The sequence below is a fragment of the Macaca mulatta genome, chromosome 6, assembly GCF_049350105.2.
Source record: "Macaca mulatta isolate MMU2019108-1 chromosome 6, T2T-MMU8v2.0, whole genome shotgun sequence".
Taxonomy (NCBI): domain Eukaryota; kingdom Metazoa; phylum Chordata; class Mammalia; order Primates; family Cercopithecidae; genus Macaca; species Macaca mulatta.
The window spans coordinates 158,604,298-158,611,182 of NC_133411.1; positions in this window are offsets into that span (position 1 = coordinate 158,604,298).

The following is a 6,885-nucleotide window of genomic DNA, read 5'->3' on the forward strand; positions in this document are numbered from 1 at the left end:
TATTATAGGGACTTCCGAGGAGATGCATGACGTTTAGAGGAAGATTTGTAGGGCTTGTCTGCCTCCCTCTATGTGGGATGCTGATGAGCCCACTCTCCTATGTAGAAGAAGGCCCCTTGTCCTGGGTCCTGAGGGCTTAGCTGGGATTGGGCACAGCTCTTCACTCAGAGGCTGCCGTCACACCCCACAGGCATTCCTGGGGCTTTCCTTCCTCTGCCGTCCCTGGTGCTGCCAGGCTGGGGCAGTGCTCATGGGCACAAGCACCCCAGGGTCTCCCTGCCTCTCTCCAGCCATAGGGTGTTCTGGCATCCACTGCGTCTGCACAGGGATAAGCTGGGCAGGTAATCAGGCATTAAGCAGGCACACGGGATACTGATGGAGCACTTCCTCTGGTCATAGGCTCAGGGCGCTTTGCAGCCAGGAGCATCCTTTCAGGTGTTTCCAGGGGATGCGGCAGCTTTGAGGCAGACTCCAGCAAGAGTCTGCTGGAGGCTTCAGTAGAAGCTGAGGGAGTGAAATGAGGTGGGGACCAGGTTTGTCCCTGGTTTGTCCTCATAGACTGTCACGGCTGGGCTTAGGAGCACTAGCTGCCGGTGTTCCGCTAATCCTGGAGGTCTCAGGCAGGACATCTCAGGGTCTAGGACATCTCAGGGTGCTTCTGGGTTCCCCATCTTGGGCCTGTCTGCCTGTCATTGGTCCTCCAGGGTCTGGATATCCTTAGGGCCTGTGAGTGGAAACTGAGTTGTAAGCAGTGGCTGCCAGTTTGGGACAGCGCTGACCCTCAGGCAGGCTGGGCCGGGGGAAACCCAGGAGTGGTTCCCTCCCATCCTGAGCAGCTCCTGTCTCCAGAGGCGGGTTGTTCGCTTGCTTACCATCATGTTTGTTCCCTGCCTTGCTCTGCTCTGTGCTGCGGGGAACTCCATTTCCCCGGCTCCCCTGCCCTCTGGCTGCCTGATAGGTTTGGCCCATGGGAGGCACTGGCAGGTGGGAGAAATGCCGCAGTTTCCCCCCTCTGCTTCAGGTAGCATCTCTGCCAGTGGCTGGTCTCCTCCGTGGTCCCAGCTCCCACTGGAAAGCCCCTCCCTCGTAGTCCCAGGTCCCATCACACAGGCCTGGCTGTGCTTCCAGTTTCTGTCTGGTGACGCCAGATCCTAGACACTAGGATCTTTCCTGCATCCCTCCAGTGGAGGCGTTGTAATGTCTTTTTGCTACTGTTCATCTCTGGAGTGCTTCTCAGATCTTTCACCAGTGTAACCTACTCCCTATAATGAATTCCTTCTGTTCTTTTTTTAAATTTTTTTTAGATGGAGTCTCGCTCTGTCACCCAGGCTGGAGTGCAGTGGCTTGATCTTGGCTTACTGCAACCTCCAGCTCCTAGGTTTGAGCAATTCTCCTGCCTCGGCCTCCTGAGTAGCTGGGATGACAGGCGCCCACTGCCACGCCCGGCTAATTTTTGTATTTTCAGTAGAGACACAGTTTCGCCATGTTGGCCAGGTTGGTCTCGAATTCCTGACGCCAGATGATCCAACCACCTAGGCCTCCCAAAGTGCTGGGATTACAGGTGTTAGCCACCGCACTCAGCCCAAATTCCTTCTGTTCCAATGCATAGAGTGGTTTCTGCTTTCTGACTGCACAGCAAAACACCACTCAGGAGCCAGGGCTGCAGGGAAGGGCTGCGTCTTGGGGCTATGGGATCCCTGGCACCTCCCTGGTACCTGGTCCCTCAGGCAGCCCAGCCCTTGGGGAACAATGGCAGCCATCTCTAGGTCTGTCTGCACCTTCCCTGGTTCAGGGGGCTGTCAGACCTTCCTACACGGAGCTCTTGGAATGTCTTCGGTCCCAGAAGAGCTGAGCTGGTCATGCTCCAGGATCAGTGGCTGTGGTAGTCTGCTGAGCTTCCCCAGTCTTGGCCGGCTGAGACCATTACTGCCAAGCCCAGAGCAGACAAACACAGAGGAAATCCAAGGCCACTGTGTCAGTGCAGAGCCAGGCTTTGGGGAAGGGCCAGGCCCTACAGCCCTGGGGGAGGGGAGGAGGAAACACAGTTTTCCAGTCATGATGCCTCAGCAGCATGTGTCTGGCCTCAACTCAGAAGGGGCAGTGAGCCCCAGGTTTGGGAGATGGGAAGTGGGAGGGGCTTCTGGCCAGGGCAGACACCGCTGGTCTTGGGGTCTCAGGGCTCCTGGGCACATCAGTAGAGCCTCTGGCGTGGGAATAGAGCAGCACATTAATAGCAATAACTGCCGCCTCTATTCACTACTCACAGTGTTGTTTGAGGTTAAACGAGGGAATCCACTTGACAGGACTAATTCAATGCCTGGCACATGGGAAGCTCTCAAGAGCTGCAAGCTAAAAGACCAAACACCAATCTCAACAGCAGCCAGCTGCCATGGGCCTCACGCTGTTGGGCTGTCATGAGACTCGTGGTCCGGATGGAGTCCCAGGCCTCTCCCCTGGGGCAGGGCTGGAGCTGGGGACACAGATCCAGCTAGAAGAGGGTCGCGTCAGGTGAGGGATCCCAGGAGTTGGGAGGGCATAGTGATCCTGGGACACACTCCCCAGGGATGCGGGGGAGGCAGCAGGTGTCCAGCAGGCAGTTGGAGCCGTTGTGGGACACTTGGGAATGGGCATCTCCTAGTGTCCAGGCAGGTCAGAGGTCAGAGCCAGGTCAGACTGCGGGCAGTAGGGTTTCAATCTTTGGTTGGGGTTCAAGCACTAAGCTCTGGGGAAGGAGAGATCAGGCCGATGAAAGATACAGAGATCACAGCAGGAGGCAGCATTGAGAACTGGGCACAGGGTTAGAGGATGACTGTCAGTGCAGGGGACTTCGTACTGGGCTCTGGTGGCTGCCCTAGAGCTGCTTAAAACCCTCTCATTTAAAGACAGGATGGTCTTAGGGAGCCATGTGGGGCCAGACTTGGGTCTCGGGATGAAGAGGTGGTGGTGGTAGACAGAGGGCCAGACTTCCCATGCAAAATGCTCTCCTTCAAATCCTGTCCGCACATTACCAGCTGTGTGGCCTCCTTCAAACAAGTTGCTTAATCTCTCTGAAACCTCACTTTCCTCCGTGTGGGCAAATCAGGACAGAGTCCTGCTACAGAGTTGTAGGGATGTCGACACAGGATACATCATGGGAGACTTTGGCACTCTATCTGCACATAAAAGTGCTTAATAACAAATTGATCCTTGGTCACACAAGCCAGTTTTGATCCCTCCCACCCCCTTCCCGGTATTTCTTCCAAGTGTTGCAGGCAGCGGCCCCACGCTCACACCCGCTGTGCCTTCAGCTTTCTCCCTAATGCCCGTGGCTCTGACCCTTCACCGTCGGGAATTCTGAAAAATACCCCATGGCTGCGTGAGTTCTTCCAAAACTGAAAGCAAGTAGATGTCTTAAGAGGCCAAAGGTTGTTCCCCTGGGAACGTAACTGTGACCATGTCCTCAGATACTCTCTGGTGATCGGTCGGCCATCTTGAGTTACTGCAGTCTCCTGGCGCCTCCCTGGTCTGCCATGGTGCGGTTGCAGCCGACCTAGTTGATTGGCCCGCGTGTGAGAGTGTGACTTCCCCCTACTTTTTTGTTTTGTAATTTTTAAATCAACTTTCTAAATGCTTTTATTTCCATTTTTTGTCCTCCCTGCTCCCAAAAAATGTCATGAGAAGAGCAACCATAAAATAAAAATACAAACACAGACCAGGTGCGGTGGTTCAGATCTAAAGTCTCAGCACTTTGAGAGGCCGAGGGGGGAGGATCGCTTGAGTCCAGGAGTTCGAGACCAGCCTGGGCAACATGGTGAAACCCCGTCTCCACAAAAAAATACAAAAATTAGCTGGGCATGGTGGTGCATGCCTGTGGTAGCAGTTACTTGGGAGGCTGAGGCGGGAGGATCACTTGAGCCTGCTGAGGCTGCAGTGAGCTCAGATCTCATCACTGCACTCTAGTGTGGACAACAGAGTGAGAAAAAAAATACAAACATATTCATGCACACACACACACACACACACACACAATTGGAAAAATCTCAACATCCATCCCTTCTTTTTACACCCCCCCATCCCACCTCCCACACCAGAGATTCCAGGGTGTGGCATTCCCCTTAGGAGCAATGTGCCCCCATCTCCACTTTGAAAATCACAGCTACCAGCCAAAAGCACTTTGTCCAGACTTACTTTCTGTCGTTTATGCTGTGGGTATAATTTTGTTTTTCTTAATGGATAACAATATGCATGTAATACATTATTTTTAATAAAATTGGATATGAAATTTAAATTATATAATCCTACCCCAGCCGGGCACAGTGGCTCACGCCTGTAATCCCAGCACTTTGGGAGGCCGAGACAGGCGGATCACGAGGTCAGGAGATCGAGACCATCCTGGCTAACACGGTGAAACCCCGTCTCTACTAAAAATACAAAAAATAGCCGGGCGAGGTGGCGGGCGCCTGTAGTCCCAGCTACTCCGGAGGCTAAGGCAAGAGAATGGCGTGAACCCGGGAGGCGGAGCTTGCAGTGAGCTGAGATCCAGCCACTGCATTCCAGCCTGGGCGACAGAGCGAGACTCCGTCTCAAAAAACAAAAACAAAAACAAAAATTCCTCCCCCAGAATTCGGTAACATTTCTTTAGCCCCCTGTAAGGTACGACCTCAACAACAAACAGCTACCCTGCAACTTGCAGCTTGCAAACACCTAACCTGCAATTTACTAAGAGGGAAAGACTATGGGAAGAGAGGCTTTGGGGTCACATACAATTGTTTCCGCCAGAAACATGGGCCTCATCCCTGATTCCTCTCTTCCTCTCAGCCCTTCACATTCAATCCTTTCATTTTCCCTCCTAACCCTATCTGAAATTGGTCCACTTCTGCTCCACCTCCACCCTCTCCACCACTTCACCCATCATCTCTTGTCTGGACTCCTGACGGTCTCTGCTCCCACCTCGGCCTTTACCCACAACGCACTCTCCATAGAGTAGCAAAGTGATTCTTCAAAACAGGAAATTGGAGAATGTCAGTCCTCTGCTGAAAACTGTAACAAAACCCTAACTCCTTACTCTGAACTAAGAGGCCCTAACTGTCCCAGTCACCTTGCACAACCCTCCCCTTGGTCACCATATGAGGGCCACACTTGCTCTCTCTCTATTTCTCAGTGATTCTTAACTAAGCTTATCCCTGACTTAGGGCCTTTGCACTGCACTGCCTGTTCCCTTCCCTGGAATGCTCTTCCCCCAGATCTGCCCGTGGCCAGTTTTCCTTGCCATGAAGGTCTCAGCGTAAATGTCAGCTCCTGAGTGACGCCTTTGCTGACCACTCAATCTAGTGGCCTCCAGCCCTCCCCATTTCACTCCTCACCGCTGACTATTGCATCACACTGTCTTACTTTCTTTTTTCATTAAAATAAAATCTTTTTTTTTTTTTTTTGAGACAGGGTTTTGCTCTCTCACCCAGGCTGGGGTGCAGTGGTGCAATTTCAGTTCACTGCAACCTCTGCCTTCTGGGCTTAAGTGATTCTCCCACCTCAGCCTCCCGAAGAGCTGTACCACCATGCCCAGCTAATTTTTGTATTTTTTGTAGAGATGGGGTTTCATCATATCGGCCAAGCTGGTCTCAAGCTCCCGGGCTCAAGCAATCTGCCCACCTTGGCCTCCCAAAGTGCTGGGATTATAGGTGTGAGCCACCGTGCATGGTCCTTATTTTCGTTACAGAACAGATCACTCCTTGTTTTCTTGTTTGTGTATTTGTTTATTGTCTGACTCACTCACCAGAAAATAAGCTTCTCAAAGGCAGGGTCTGTATCCTTCTTATTCAATGCAACATTTTGGGACCATACTTATACTAAAAAATTATTCACTGTTTGTCTGGAATTCACATTTTACTAGTTGCCCAGCATTTTATCTGGCAACCCTACTTGAGGCCCGCGGTCTCACATCTTGGGGACATGGGCCCAAGAGAATGAAGCTGGCATGTGAAGAGGAGAGAAGAGAAGAGAAAAAATACCTTAGTGGAGAGAGACAGAGAGGACACAAGGAAGACAGTGTCAGAGAGAGAGAGAAGGAGACACCATAGAGAATGAGCAGGATTGAGTAAAAGCGACGCTGAGAGAGAATGAGGGACAGAAACAGAGAAACAAGAAAGAGTAATAGAATAAGACAGGGTCAGAGAGACAAATTGTGAGAGGCAGAGAAAGACCAAGAGAGAGAGGCACAGAGACACCAACAGACCCTTCTGATAGCGTGCAAGTCCCATAGTTCAGTGACCCAAGCTCAACTCCCCGCTGCTTTTTCTGTAGTTTGTTTACAGGCACCGATATACTCCCCTTTTGCTTAAGAATAATAGCTAACATCTCTTGAACTTTTGTGCATGCCAGGCTGGGGCCAGGTGCTTCGGATGACTGCCTCCTTTATGCCGTCCCCTCACAACGATCCCGTGTGATTCCCTCTGCAGGGAAAGAACTGAGGAACAGTTCTTTAAATAACATGCCCAAGGTTACAGAGATGCTAGGCAGCAGAGCTTGGATTCAAACCCACGCAGTTAGTTGCCAGAGCATTTGACCGCCACATGGGGTCATTGTCAGTTGCAACTAAGGAGGTCCTGAGTGGCAGTTGGGTAGAGCCGATTCAGCAGAGAGGCTGGCTCCCTTTGGGATGCTGACCCCAGACCCTCGAGAGGCAGATTGGCATGATGTTGGGAAAGTTCTTTACCTTCTCGGAGCCTCAACTTCCTATTCTGTAAAATGGAGCTGATACTAACAGTAGCTATGCCCTAGGGTTGATTGATATGTAGGCTAAGACTGACTGAGACACACACACACACACACCACAGCAGTTACATCAAGTAAACATTTAAAAATACTCACAGACATTTTCATGATCTTCTGTTCATCTCTGACACCCAG